Source organism: Macrobrachium rosenbergii, chromosome 14, assembly GCF_040412425.1.
Source record: "Macrobrachium rosenbergii isolate ZJJX-2024 chromosome 14, ASM4041242v1, whole genome shotgun sequence".
NCBI lineage: Eukaryota > Metazoa > Arthropoda > Malacostraca > Decapoda > Palaemonidae > Macrobrachium > Macrobrachium rosenbergii.
Window position 1 is genome coordinate 661,953 of NC_089754.1, and position 16,420 is coordinate 678,372.

Consider the following 16,420-nt stretch of genomic DNA (forward strand, 5'->3'; position numbering starts at 1 on the left):
AAATATTTCCACTTCATAAATATATATAAATATATATATATATATATATATATATATATATATATATATATATATATATATATATATATATATATATATATATAAAATATATATATATAAAACGCCATGAATAAGTGACTCATGAAACTATGAATCTTCAGAGGTTTCTAGAAAAGTGACTGAAGAAATGACATGAAATGCCATAAACAACGCGACAGGCATTCCTTTATAGTCGTGGGTAGCGCTGGCGTAGCAAATGACCGTATGTCACTTTTTGCAACAAAATCGCTATTGATCGCCTTGACACTCAACGACAGTACCGGAGAAAATCGCTGACACCTTTTCCGCTAGATGTTTTCTGTAGTACACAAGCAAGGTTCCAGGACTTGGAGAGGGAAGTTTCATAGGTCATCAGTAGAGGATACAGGGCAAACGAATACGTGGCCCTATGTAACTTCCCTCTCCGAGTCCTTAAAACCGTGAGCACTCCTGAAGAATTCACCTCAAGTTTCTCAAGCAGTGCTCAGAAAAACAAGCTCTCCCGAAATCTTTCTGTTGCCAGCAGGTCTGCGGAAATAGGATGATGATCCTTTTAATGGATTTAACCGGACAGTTTTAAAGAATCACGTCGACACAACCAGAAGAGAAGAAGAGTCTTTTTTCAAAGAAGTTTCTAGTGGGGAAAGAAGTTTCCGTAATGTTATTCCTAGTTATTGGAAATATTCTTTGCTTGATCAAATATACGGGGACCTCAGGCAGAAATCGGATCAGCTTGAGTCCAAATTAAACAAGAAATTGAAAACTCTGATTAAGGAAAGTGATTAGAAAAAGACTGCAAAAAAAAAAAGGACTGTGTAGTGAATTTATCAATAAAAAGTCTTAGTGGAGATGTGATATGCACTTTAGGTTATGGTTTATCACTTGTAATTTCAACTAAACCAACTGCATTATCTATAGCGTCATATATCAGTAGCTTCGAAAAATTCACTAACCTTTGATCAACAGCAGTATGACATGAATTTCCCGGCACGCTATAGAAATGCCTTGGCAGAGTTGAAAAAAGGGTACAACCATACATATAACGGAGGCTGATAAGTCCAACACCGTAGTAATTATCGATAAAGAATTGTATATATAAAAATGGAAGAATTGTTAAGGTACAATAATACTTACCTTAAACTAAACGAGGACCCCTTAGAAGAAGTAATAAAATCTTTCAGCAGTAAATTAAAGAGTCCTGAAAAGCAGCAAAAGTCTCGTAAATCAGTTATTAATAAATTCACCTTCCTTGCCGTATCTATACTGGGCTAGTAAAAACTCATAAAGAAAGTAATCCTACGAGACCAATAATTAGTTCTTTTGGTTCGGTAACTTATAAACTTTCAAAATATCTAACAAAATTGTTGTCACCATTGCTAGGGACTATTTGTGGTACCCATCTTACTAATTCTTTCGATTTGACTGACGAAATCAATGGTATTACAATCAATTCAGATTCACGGTTAATAAGTTTTGATGTATGTTCCTCATTCACTAAAGTGCCCTAAGACTCGGCACTGGAATACCTAGAAGATGAATTGCATAAACTGGATTTGCCATTAACAATTGGCCAGGTCCCAGAATTAATAAGATTATGCATATGTGATTGTAAATTTATTTTCAACGAGGAATTTTTAAACAAACATTCGGTGTGGCAATGGGAAACGCATTTTCGAATGTTCCTCGAAAAAAAAAAAAAAAAAAAAAAAAAAATATATATATATATATATATATATATATATATATACATATATGTATATATACTGTATATATATATATATATATATATATATATATATATATATATATATATATATATATATATATATATATATATATATATATATATATATATATATATATATATATATATATATATATATATATATATATATAATTTTGAACGCCTTTTCGTCTCCAAGATTTTTATCTTCCTGTTCCATGGTACCATTATGTTGATGATATTTTAGCCATCATACCCAAAGATTTGGATGTAAATAACATATTGGCTCAACTAAATAATCAAGTCCCTTCTGTTAAATTTACACTCGAGTTACAGAGAGATGAATGTTTACCTTTTATGAACATTGAAATTAAAATGGGACCTTTTAATTGTACATTTAGTATTTATAGGAAAAAGGTAACTAATTTTGACATATATAAACTATTACTCAGGGCATCACATAAATATCAAAATTTCAGTTTTTTTTCTCCAAATTTCCTTCGAATTCAAAAACATTGAAAAACAAGAAGAGATCTATGCTATCCAACCCACATTATGGATATTTGTTATGATGAAGCTATAAAGACCTATGAAATATCGGAAAGAAAAAAAAAGAAGTGTCCTCAAACACTCTTTGTTTGCCACGTTTTATTGGATTTGAAGCTGTAAGAGCTTTTTTGAAATTATTTTGATACAAATATATCCTTTGCATATAATAATATATAAAAAACATGCTTATAAGAAATAGCCCCCAAAAAGAGAGCAATATTACATATAAAGTTCCTTGCATGGCTTGTGATTTATTTTTCTTAGGTCAGACCAGTAAATAATTAAATACCAGATTAAAACAAAAATATTCAGTAAGAACAGGTCAGGCTATTAACGTTCTATTTTTGCATCTAAGTGAAAAGTCCCACAGAATAAGCTGGTTGCAAAGCGATGTAATACTACTAAGAAATGGAGCTATTATCCAGGAACTTGTTGGAATCCAATTATGATTCAGTTGCCTTGTGAGAAGAACCTAAATATAAGCCAAGGATTACTTTCTTTTGACCCTGTAATAAAAAATCTGTTCCAGAAGGATTTGAAAGAGAGAATAAAGAGGATTACTAACAGGTAGATTTCGATGTCAATCCATTGACCGTTTTGTGACCCCCTAACCTTTTTGTATTCCCTTAGGACTTATAACTTTTCCAGCATATATATATATATATATATATATATATATATATATATATATATATATATATATATATATATATATATATATATATATATATATTATACAAATGTTACTTTGAGAGCGAAGTTGCAAACCAAAAGTTTTATCTTTAGAACCAAGCATGTTCGATATACAGAAGATGGTATAGCACAATAAATAAATCATAAAAACTCAAAATCGATGAATTAGCACTTTTTATGTACCTAATTACAGAACATATTCGTTAATGCTAAGTTTTGTATAAAAAAAAATCTGAGAATTTTCCTTTGAAAATGTTAATAGTTTGGTGATGATCTCCTTCAAGAGTTACTAGTTGATCTCATCTGCTTTTTCATAATGCATGTGAGTAGTTCGTAAAGTTAATTACAAGTGTTTTGTCTACATTCTGCCGTAGGGTTCAAATCTCATTATTGCCTGTTTTAATTACGATTCCGTAATGATTTTAAAAGTAGTCTGAATCACACGTCGGATGATGAGATTTACTTTAGACCGAGATCTTCCCCGCTCCATAAAAGGTAAAGTTGAAAGAGACGAAACTGGTTGATTAATCCTCTTAAGTTGAGTAGACCTACGGGAAAGTCCACGTCTCTTGGCATTGTGAAGGCAATTTCACTCCTGTTTTCTTTGCTCACTTGTCCTCCTTATCTGCATGCAAGCAAATCATTTTTGTAAGAAGTGTCGCGATCCTCGTCTCTGTCTTCAAGTAAAGGACATCGTCAGGAAATGGGATGTTTATCCCTTTCAGCTGTCACTCTCTATAAGCACACTTTCTTCATTATGCAATCAACGAATGTACATACACATAAGAACTTGCCTTTTCAGCCAACCAGTGTTTCTTTTGACTTTTAACCCTCAGGATCCTTAAGAACATGCGCAGCGCTGTGCGGCTTCATGGCTGACTGTGATGCATTCAAATGGGACAAAACAAATAATGCAGCACAGATCTGTGACATCCTCAACTTCCCTGTCGCTCCAGCCTTAGCAGACAACACAGAAGACCCAGGAATCAGTCTCTACATTAAAGACACCAGTAAGTAGGAGATGTAGTTCATTAGTTCATAATGCAACTGAAAAAATTTATAGGTATTCTTGTGTGTAAATTCAACTACAGCTCCTCTACCCCTGGAAATGCAGGAGTGGATTTAAACTCTGGTCTCATATAGTTTTCTGAGATGGATTTCTGGATTAAAACCAGAAGCTCTTCTCGATAACTGGTATGTGTAAGACCAAAATCATGGGATCCTCACAAAAAATCGTCCTGAGAGGTAAATCCTGCTTCCTTGATCAACCCTTGAAAAAGGATTAGTCACAGAGTGTCACCAATTTTGGTCCAGTGTGGAAGAGCTATTCGTGAAGTCTGCAGCATCTAAAATGAAGGGCATTTATATCTAGGATTTATAATGTGGAATAATGCAAAATTTTTTCCTCGCAGTCATCAAGAAATGCCAATTCCCAACGGGCCTTTATTTCAAAATAGGCAAATAAAAACGATACTCAGTTCAAGCATTGCGATATAAAATCGAACTGCCACAGCTTACATGTAAATGCTCTGTATGACTAATTGACAGCCTCATTAATTCCTCTTTAATTACATTGATGACAGATAAACGTCCGTGCTCTATGAGTTACTTGACGCCAGCACCATAATCACTCGGTGTGTTGCATTTATCGTTCATCAAATTTAACTTCATTATCTTCAGAGTGTTTACTGTTACTGGTTGTACTACCCTTCGCTCATTCAGTGGACGAGATCGGTTTTAGTGTTTCATGCAATGTTTTCGCCTTGTTTCCTAAAGAGATCCGGCCAATCGCATCAGCTTGGCATTCACTAATGAGCAGGCAAATGTAGGTATTTCCTTCATTAGTCTAATGAATGAGGAGGATGATGTGACCTATGCTATTCAAGTCCATATAGTCGAGCTCAGACTATGAGGAATTTAGCGCCGTCTCCTGTTTAATTAACTGAGTTTAAAGTTATTGGCCGATAGAAAAGTTTTCCAAGCAAACATGCTCAGTCTAGATTACTTATTAAGCATTGCAAGAAAGATGAACACGCCAAAGAGTGTTACTCATATCAAATGTCAAAGTGGCCTTGGCTGTAACTGGACAATCAGCTGAGGAGTGTCTAGAAGAGAAACAAATACAAAGATGTAGATACTGACTTTTTTAGAAAACCTGGCGAGGAGAAGAATCTCTAAAGGTTACACTCTGCATTCATACTGCTCTCTGGAATCATTACAACAGTCTTTAATTTCCGTTCCATCAAAGAACAGCACTTTGATAAAATGACTGGAGGGAAACAAAAATCTAGAAGTGAAATACCATTAAATATAGAAGAAATTAGTAGTATAGATGGAAAGCAAGGAAAGTGGATAGGTAAATAATTGTTATAAACATTTTAGTAACTGTCATGAAATTTTCATTTAGAATATTCTGTTCAGTGTCGTACTTTCAGTGGCCATTGCTAGGAGAAGATATTGTATTTACAAAGGATTTCCAGACTAGTTTTGTTATAATAATATTCTAAGAACTACGTCAGAACGACACAAAGAAATGTAGAAATGTCGATGTACTTTTATTGTGAAAGTCAGACTTGATGACCAGGTCAACCCATTTTGAAGAATCAAACATGATGTTTTAAAAGATTGGTGTTACGGAAATAGAAATGACAGCAATAATAGATTGATAAGTTGATGGCAATATAAAATTCTTCAGTTTTCGAAGGCAGGATGGCTCTTCGTCAGAAGAAATGCATTCACTTACAGTTATTTTGATGAATGAGTCAAGAATCCTCGAAAGCTAGGGAATTCTAATTTGTTTTCACACGATATTTCAAAAGTCGACACGAACGTGTTTTTGTCTCTTGCAAAAATGGTAACGCGCAATAGGAATGCTTGTATATTTCAGATATTCATAGCTTGATTCTATCATTATAGACATTGTTGAATTTTAAAATTCAGGTCAGCTGCCTCTGAAGACCAGCTTGAACGGGAAATATGGACAGTGGAGTGAAGAATTACTGTGTGCAGATAACGGATACGTCTATGGTTTTATGCCTACAGTAAGTACTCTTGTGTTCTTGATATAACTTAATTCGCAACATTTCTTGACTCTCTCTCTCTCTCTCTCTCTCTCTCTCTCTCTCTCTCTCTCTCTCTCTCTCTCTCTATATATATATATATATATATATATATATATATATATATATATATATATATATACATATATATTTATATATATATGTATGTATGCAAGAATGTCTGTGTAATGTTTTATGTTCATACTTGTCATAGATTCTAAAACAAAAAGATTGGCTAGAAATGCCAAGGAAGTTAGTTAGTATCATGGCATGATACTTGAGGCTGCAAAACCTGTCATAAACGCATGTAGGCACCTCACTGCATACATATCACACACCAGCTTGAAAACAACTCAACGACCGTAAGTGGAGAACAAAGATTTGACAAGTTGTTGACCTGTATTTAACTTGTTTATGATGTGTGTAAAATACTGTGTTTAGAACATGTTTTAAAGTAATGTGGGGTCCCTAAAATGCTTAGATCATGTCGTTTTTATCAGCAAAACATCTCACACTGACAAACATTGTTTAATAGAAAGTGGTTAGGAAGAAGGAATCAGTAATGTCAAGTTCCAAAATATTCTTCTGTTTATCTAAATAACTACATAGAAGGATGGTGTTTAATAGATGAAAGGATTCTGAAATATGTGTTCACTGAAAATAGCCTAGAAGTTCTAAAAGCTAATATATAATATCCCATGTTAAGAATATAATTCACCTAATTTGAACTGCACCTATATATATATAAATTTCTGACTCACATCAGGATCGAACCCAGGTCTTTCAATTGAAAGGCAAGGGCGCTGCCCACTGGGCCATACAAATCTAAAAGAAGTTGGAGCCTGAGAGCAACTGCACCCAAGGAATTACCTGGGCAAGCTAACTGCTTGCATATGCAGAGAGTTTTCCTTTGCCTAGGTAATTCCTTGGGTGCAGTTGCTCTCAGTTTCCAGCTTTTTTTAGACTTCTACGGCCTAGTGGGCAGCGCCCTTGCCTTTCAATTGAAAGACGCCCGGGTTCGAGGGGCATCTTTTTACTGAGGTATCTGTTTTAAGAACAGAATTAAGCATCTCACCTTTCTTGAGATGTCTCTGATAGCCGTCCGTGGCTCTTTCCTTAGGTCAGCAGATCCCTTCTCCTTCGTCATAAGACTCTCACTAAACCTATCTTTACACAAAGGCCTACTGAAATGGGACACTGATATAGAAAACTAGACTTTATTGACAAAACTAACACAATTAATTCAGCAAAAGCTATGGTCATAAATTGGAGTGATTCACACATAACTAAAGGAAATACTGTTTCACAAGCAAGTAGGAAAATGATTCTATGCCAAGCAATACTAGTGATTAACACCCTGGTCATCAGACAAAGTAACAAGGTCGTAAAGACCACAATAAAAGTCATATCGTATGTAAGAGTAAAAACACCACTTCCAAATAATTCGTCTTCCTAGGACGGTGTTCAAATTCCTGTGGAAAGAAATATATCATTATATTAAAACCTGCAATCGTGAATGTACATACATGTTCAAACAGAAAAATGTACAAATGGGGAAGTTCATTATGTAGACATCGTTCAGGTCTCACTGCTTTTCAACCGGGGGTTTTCCCTCTAAAGCCTGGAAAAGATATCAAAGTCACTGTAGGGTTTTACTTACTTCTATGGCCGTAAATAACGTATTTCATACTGGTGATCGGATCACACTACCGCTAACCAGATAGACCCAGTTCTCTTAGTGCAGTGCCCTTGCAAGAGTCTATCCCCGGATAATATACTGTGGGTGATCGCACACACATGCACATACCCCACTGGGACTGGGCACTTCCGGTGCATCCGTTCAATGCTCTATCATGCTGTTTCCATGTGTTCAGACCATGATCAAATAGCTCATTGAATCTGACTGCGCAAATTCCAATGTCAGCACAAATCCACCTGCCGTGAGAGCCACTGACAGGTTATCACATATCTCACTGCTCAAAGACTTTGTATATATATATATATATATATATATATATATATATATATATATATATATATATATATATATATATTGTTACGTGTGAGGAGTCTTGGTTGATCATGTATTATTCAATTTACGTAATTTTTACGGCCCTGCAAACTAAGATTACACGTAACCTGTCACTTGAAGCCCAAAGTTAACCTCAAAGACAGACGTTAATTAGCCAAAGGTCGCCAGTTAAGGGTTATTAACCTTAACAAAGAATATTTGAGATGAATTTGATTTTAAACGCAACGGTTCTTCCAAACATTCGACGCGAGGCAATCAAAGCATCGAGATTTAACCTGATTTTGCTTACCTAAATCCTAGGTATTTTACTGGAATAATGGGGTTGAAGCTAACAATAAAATAATTAGGCTTAATCTAGACTTTGTAAACACATATACCCTAAGTGGTGGCTGAAGGAAGAAAACAAAGAAAAATTTGAAATACAGAAAAGAACTAGTCAATCGACGAAGCTTCAACAAGAATCGGACTTACCGTGAACGTCGATTCGCTGCGCAAACGAGGGACCTCAGGAGTCGTATTCTGGCAGTCTTCCCAATTCACTAATTAAGATAGACGTAGGAGAGAAAGTAACAAAGAATAAAGAATATCGTTCGGGCACGCACGCAGCGTCACCCTGGTTCCGTGACCGCTGGGATCTCTCTCACTGACTGACCCGACCTCGCTTCGTTCTTCCAGAGGAGGACCTATACCGCCCCGGGCAATCCGACCTTGACAAAGGCATCGTCGAATGCATAGAATAAAGCTTAAGGGCCACCATAACTAGGGGTCATTGAGCGTAAACCCTCTCTGAGGCTTAGGTCCCTAATGCCCTAACATATTTTGTTTACAAACTTTCCAGCCTAAAATGCGCCATTTGTCTAAGGCGGTGATTGTTATTTTAAATTGCCTACCCTACCGGCGGGCAGAGATGTTCTCTGTCGAGGTCAATTGGCCTAATATTCCTACACCTAACTACATCGAGGGCGAACAGCAGTAATATTTATAAAAGCTCCCCCCCTTAAGAGGGCCTTCACTCCCTTTTCGGGCGTGAAGGTCTATACTAAGCAAGCTGTTCGCCTCTCGTAGGTTACTCTCCTTCCCCTGAGCAGATTAGTCCTGGTTAGCCTACCTAGCTACAGAACTACCTAACCCTAGATAGGATATGAGCTATATTCACTACTTTACCTAATTCTAATAGTACTGGAAGGTGCTCACGGTTATTATAGGCTACCTCCTACAATCATGATGTGTTTTAGACCTAGCCTAGTGGTACATTCTATGATATTCCCTAGCCTAACCTATCCTAACCCGACCGTAGCACCAATATAAGAGTTAATATTCTAACTAAATTACAACATGGTTTATGTTTAATACAATTAAAATTTACTAGTTAATTCAGGAGGGTTGCCTCATATGATAAATGGGTGCCTCACTGAGGTCTTAGGCCATGCGTGTCACGAGCATCGTGGCTCGTTCCACAATAGTTAAGATTACTGAAATTAGTTAGGCTACTTACATGATTACTGCGGCTCGGTGGTAAGTGGAAAGAACAAAGGCTACTAAATTGATGTACTGTACTTTAAGGTGGCCTAGGCTAGGTACAAATAGAAGGAAGAGATCACACTGGCTACCTTCTCTGGGCAAGGGGCCAGGATCACTCTTAGATGTTAGGGCACTGTGCCGAGAGGGCACTAGTGCCAGGAGGAGCTTATAGCTCGGCAACTACTGGGCTCTCTTCCGCCCCTTCTTCTTCTTCTTCGGTTTCCTCCAAGGCCTATCAGTAGCTGGCCTAGCAGGTGATGAGAGCACCGACTCCGGGACAGGCCAGAAGGGCTAGCGGGCGCGAAGTCAGGGGCAACTGCAAAAGCTGCGGGAGGACTCCCTACTCCGGCTGCTGCGACAACCGGAGCGAGAGCGATCTCGACTTCTGCGTCCGAGGATGCCAGTTCCTGGTCTTCCAAGGGAGGGTACCATTTCGATCCTCCAGGGTTCATCCCTGGATTCAAATCTTGCAAAGAAGAAGTTTCGGGTGCTGGAGGCTCTCCAGTCGCGATGATCAACTGCATGGGGAATCCTAAATCTCCCGGAGGAGGATTCGCCTCATGATTTAGACCCGGCATAGGGGCCTTTTCCATTGGTAGCTCAACGTCCATGGCGGACGGAGTCTGGCACTGCTCAGTGCTCGCAAGTGGCACTGGCAGCAGTTGAGGGTCAGGCATGCCTGACAAGGGGTCCGGAGGTGCAATACCTCTCGGACGACTTGGGTTTGGCTGCGGCAGAGATTCCTGCCCCAGCCGGAGATCGTAGCCTCTCCTAGAGTTTTGTTCGGGGGTGTCCGCTGGGCGTTGCTTGCTTGGGCAGCCCTCCCAATTTGTGGAGTGGTCTGCCCGCTTGCACGTCCTGCAGCGGTACTGCTCCTCCTGAATCTCTCTTCGGGAGGGGGAGGACCTCTTGGTGGGCCAGCCCTTCGCGATTGGAGAGGGCTAGGCCTGAAATAGGTTGGGTGGCGCCTTCCGCGGGACCACTTTGGTGGGCGGAAGGTGGAGGTTTGTCATTTTGGGAGTTACAACTGGGGCCTCCGTGGAGGAGGTAACGTGGCTGCGGAGTGGCGTTGGTGACGGGCTTCCGCAGAGAAGATCCCGACCCAACAAGAAGACCACTCCGGGCCGAATTCCACCTACCACGCCAAGGCGGTGGGGTATCGTGCCCCAAGGTGTCATTACCTGGAGTTGGACCGTAGGAACGGTGATGGTGTGGCCCTCTATCCACTTCATTTCCCACCGCGTTTCTTCGTCAACCATGGCACCGGCTGGCACTTGGGCCCTGGCGATCAGGCTAATATCTGCCGCAGTGTCTACTGTGACCGGAAGGGTCACTGGCAGGCTAGTGCTCTGAAGAGGGGCCACCGAGATGAACTGGGTTTCCAGTCTCTCGGGGTAAAGGATCCGGTGCGGACCAGCAGCAGAAAATGAAGTGCTGATTAGGTTGACAAATTTGGTGGCGGGGACATGATGTGGACAGGCCGGAGATCCAGCATTGTAGTGGCTAGCAGCCCCACAGGATCTGCACGGGCCTTTTGGATGGGCTCGGTGGCCTGCAGTAACTGTTGAAGGAGAGGGCTGAGCGGATGAATCGGGAGCGGAGTTCTGGCTGGTAGGGTTAGGCTGCTTATTAGTGCCGAGTTTGTATCGGCACTCAGCTTCAGCATGGCCCCCCTTCTTGCAATAGTTGCATAGGGTCTTGCTAGGCAGTCCATTCTTCGGGCGAGTGGAGTTCGAGAGGTAGGCCGGAGGGATGATTCGCTTCTGAGAGGTGCTATGCGACTGATTGAAGGTTTCCCACGAATCAGCCATGCGACAAGCTTCCATAAGTGTGGAGGGCTGTTTATCGTTAAGATATACTGCAAGGGGCCCTGGCACACATTGGAAAAGGTCTTCTAGCATGGTCCGATTGAAGAGATCCTCAAACGTCGTGCAGGCCAAGGAGTCGAACCAGCGCGTCGGACTGGGTTTTGTGACATGCCCATTCCGTCCAAGACCAGCCGACTTCCTTGGCAAGACCCTCGGAACCGTTGTCTCCATTTTTCTGGGGTTATCTCGTAGGCCTTGGTAATGACTCTACGAACTTCCGCCATGTTGCCTCTCTGGCTCTTCTCCAGTGAGCGAAGCGCTGCCTTAGCTTTTCCCTCCATATGCTTGGCTAGTATTAAGGCTCTCTCCGTCTCCGTGGTGCTGTAGTTATCGAAAAGAGCCTCGATCTCCTCCAGCCATGCTTCTGGCTCGTCCTCAGTCCACTTGGGGACTAGAGAATTGATGCTCGAAATTGGAGCGTTTGATGCAGCAGGTGTAGGACTGGAGGCTTGATGGCTAGCCATAGCTTCGGCATTCTCCATTTTCGCTCTCTCAAGCTCGAGCTCCTTCTCTTTTAGGGCTAACTCAGTTTCCTTGCAGGCTAACTCATGCTGTCTCCTTCTTTCTTCTCTTTCCTCTTCATATTGCCTCTGCTCGGCTTCATACACCCTTCGTTCTTCTTTCTTCTTCATACTTCCTCTGCTCGGCTTCATACTTCCTCTGCTCGAGTCTTTCTTCCTTCTCCCGCTTGGCCAAGTCGTCCACTTGCTCCTTAACCCAGGTAGTAAGTTCCGAGCCGGTGAGACCTGCCGCCGTCCCCAGCCCCAGGAAAGTTTTATAATGCTCTGCTGCCATGGTTCTGGTGGGGAAGGGCGTCTAACCGGGTCGACGGGCGTACTTGGGCAGCGAGGAAGTGTCTCTTCAAATGACGTGGCACCCTTTCAAAAGGTGGCACTGTAGTTTGGGTGTGCCGTGTACAGGTCACACTGGTGGCACTCAGTATCCCTAGGCACTGGTGCAGGTTAGGTTCCAGAAGAACTTTCTCTTCTGTGTTCCCTTTGGTTTTGTTTTATTTATTTTTCTGGATTCTTGCTTGATGGCACTTATGGTGCCAATGTGTTCCTAGGGACCCTCTACTGGAGTCCAACTAGGCTATATGGGAGGAAAGGCACTCTACACCCCCTGCAGAATGCAACAATCGAATGAGAGAGAAAGGGAAGGTAAAAGAGAGAGAGAGAGAGAGAGAAGTAAGCTATTCAAGTGATGAGTGCTGCAAATTATTGGCACTGGGGAATAAAGTGAATTTGGTTTTTTTTTTTTTTTTTTTTTTTTTTTTTTTTTTCTTAAAGATCCTCGTGAGTGGCTGGTCCCAGTACTGGCAACTTCTTTTTTTTCAGAGGGTGAAAACTACTGTTGGCTTCGGTCTGGATAGCAGGCCTCACTCGTGACCGACAGTTTATCACTGTATTGTAATTACTCTTAACTTGTCCTCATCTATTGTGGGACAGAGGTGTTTTCTTTTAATTGGTTTAAGTATTCGAATTAATTAGCCTAGTGTCGGCCGTTCTTTCTTTGAAGAGGGTCACGTACACTTAGGTTAGGAATGCTTACTTGAAATGAGAGAGAGAGAGAGAGAGAGAGAGAGAGATTTTTCAATCAGCGAATTTCTTGCTGCTTGAGAACATGTAAACAAAAGATTTTATACATGCACAATGGCATGGATCTTAATAAAATGATATAGATGCGTCGTCTTGGCTTCCTTAGGGATTACTTTATTATCTTAATTTTCCCGGGAGCCGACGTCACAAAAGTTTATCGTAAAAATTTTAAATTTTCTTTATATGATTTTATAGTAGGTATTCGTATAGGAACTTGTTATTACTCCTAACTAAGGCCTATCTTTCCCTGCCTAAATTATCTTTTGTTTTTTTTTTTTTTTTTTTTTTTTCTACCGAAGTCTGTCTAACTTCTACTACGCCGAGAGAGTAGTTCCAAAAGGGCTGGGAGCAGAGTGGTCACAACAGAGAATGACAATAACAAGGTCTTAAGATGGCGGAAAATCCCGTTAGGCCTAAGTTTCAAAGACAACCTCGCGGCGCGAAGGAAACCCCAAAATGGCCGTTCTCTCACAAACAGTTCGACCAATTTCAAAACAACCGCGCGGCGGGTATTTTCTTTTTAGCACAAATTCAAACAACGAAACAAATGCAGGTATCCAGATTTTACTTTAAATATACCAATCATGCATAGCGTTTTACGTTACGGATGGAAAACTAAATTACCAAACAACTTTGTGTCTTGTTATCGTTCTCTCGCGGTGAAACATCCTCCGCAAACAATGGAATAGATTTGCGTGATTTGGAACGGACCAAATTTACTTTACTGAAAATGTATTTTATGATACAATTACTACTTCCGTTCGTTCGCCACTTCACTGACACGGTTTTGAATGATTCCCGCTATATGCAAACAATAACGATCGGAATTGCCGACGCGATTTCTACATTACTTTGTGTATATGAACTGGGCTCCGCGATTCGGCCTTTGAATTCGTTACTTGAACGACTTGACTCACGATCCGAACACGGTAATGTCCTTGTCTTAGACGTTATAAATTATGACGCTCTGCTCTCGAGTTGCACCCTTTCCTACGCTAATTCTCGCTACACTTGTTATACTATTCTCTTTACTGCTTATTATTATGCCTCGTTCCTTGTTTGGAAGAATGAAATTGAGTTCGATATCTGACTTTTATTTTTTTTTTTTTTTGGAATTAATGTAATTTTAATTTCCTTTTCTCCAGATTCTTTCTCTAAAATGTACTTTAGATTCTACGCAAGATCGCCAATGTTACGTGTGAGGAGTCTTGGTTGATCATGTATTATTCAATTTACGTAATTTTACGGCCCTGCAAACCAAGATTACACGTAACCTGTCACTTGAAGCCCAAAGTTAACCTCAAAGACAGACGTTAATTAGCCAAAGGTCGCCAGTTAAGGGTTATTAACCTTAACAAAGAATATTTGAGATGAATTTGATTTTAAACGCAACGGTTCTTCCAAACATTCGGACGCGAGGCAATCAAAGCATCGAGATTTAACCTGATTTTGCTTACCCTAAATCCTAGGTATTTTACTGGAATAATGGGGTTGAAGCTAACAATAAAATAATTAGGCTTAATCTAGACTTTGTAAACACATATACCTAAGTGGTGGCTGAAGGAAGAAAACAAAGAAAAATTGTGAAATACAGAAAAGAACTAGTCAATCGACGAAGCTTCAACAAGAATCGGACTTACCGTGAACGTCGATTCGCTGCGCAAACGAGGGACCTCAGGAGTCGTATTCTGGCAGTCTTCCCAATTCACTAATTAAGATAGACGTAGGAGAGAAAGTAACAAAGAATAAAGAATATCGTTCGGCACGCACGCAGCGTCACCCTGGTTCCGTGACCGCTGGGATCTCTCACTGACTGACCCGACCTCGCCGTTCTTCCAGAGGAGGACCTATACTCGCGCCCGGGCAATCCGACCTTGACAAAGGCATCGTCGAATGCATAGAATAAAGCTTAAGGGCCACCATAACTAGGGGTCATTGAGCGTAAACCCTCTCTGAGGCTTAGGTCCCTAATGCCCTAACATATTTTGTTTACAAACTTTCCAGCCTATGCGGCGCCATTTGTCTAAAGGCGGTGATTGTTATTTTAAATTGCCTACCCTACCGGCGGCAGAGATGTTCTCTGTCGAGGTCAATTGGCCTAATATTCCTACACCTAACTACATCGAGGGCGAACAGCAGTAATATTTATAAAAATATATATATATATATAAATGTCGGGTTCAGTCGTTTCTTTGTTAGAACAGTCTTGTTAAGGTAGTTTCCCTATTTTGCCGCCCTCCAGTGCTTTCATCAGGATGGCGAGTTTCCATCTGTCACAGTGTGATTTAAGGTATTTTTGTCATTTGTTTTGCACCCTCCTCTGTGATTTGTCCTGTTCCCCTGTAGAACCAAAAGATGGTTCATTACAATAGCGACCTTGCCAGGATTGATTCTGTTTTGGCTGAAAGGATTGGTGACATTTTTAGATGTGTCGTGACGTGGTGTTAAGAAAAAAAAAATTTGTTTGTTTAGTCGTTTCTTTGTTGGAAAAATCTTGTTAGGGTAGTTTACATGTTTCTCCTGCCCTCCAATGTTTTCGTCAGGATGGTGAGTTTGCATCTGTCACTGTGTGAATGACAGCGCCAGTCAGGTTTTGGGTGGCAGACAGATCGGTTCCTCGGCGACACTCAGCCAAGAAGGCAACAGCAGCATGTTTTGGTAGAGCAGTGGGAAGTCACTTTGTTGGGTAACAGGTGTAGTGGACCTGTTTACTTTGGTGGTAGGATGAGGTCCTCTACATCTGTGTGTTTTGACCTCTGCAGTAGCAGCGAGAGGATATTTCGATGGTAGAATACTGTCTCGATGAGTTGGTGAATTCATACGTGTTGAGGATGTGTTCCTGTTTTGACAGCTAATTGCTGTTTTCGATGGTTCAACTGATTATGTCTGGTTATCTTCATCCTGGTTGGCAGTAAAAGACTGCCACGACAGTTCTTCAGAATTCCTCAGTGTTTTTGTTTTAAGCTGCTTTGGTGAATGTCACCGTTATTGTTATGCTGACTATTTTTGAGTTTCTTATTGGTTTAATTGAACGTGTTATTGTGGTTATTATAATGATTACATATTACATTATATTATTTAATGGTGTAGAGCAAGTGTATGGCTCGGGAAATGATTTGCTGTTTGCATTTTTATTTTGAGTTTGATGTTCACTGATTTTTGATGGCTGCTGTTAAGCATTTATTTTCATTTATAAATGTTTGTTCTGTCTGTTGACTATGCAAATTAATTTAATGATTCATATATTTGGGATCAGATGTGGTTATTTGTTAATGATCATTTAGTGTCTTTTTGCCACCTAAAGCCTGTACTCAGATGTAAATATGTACATTTATATA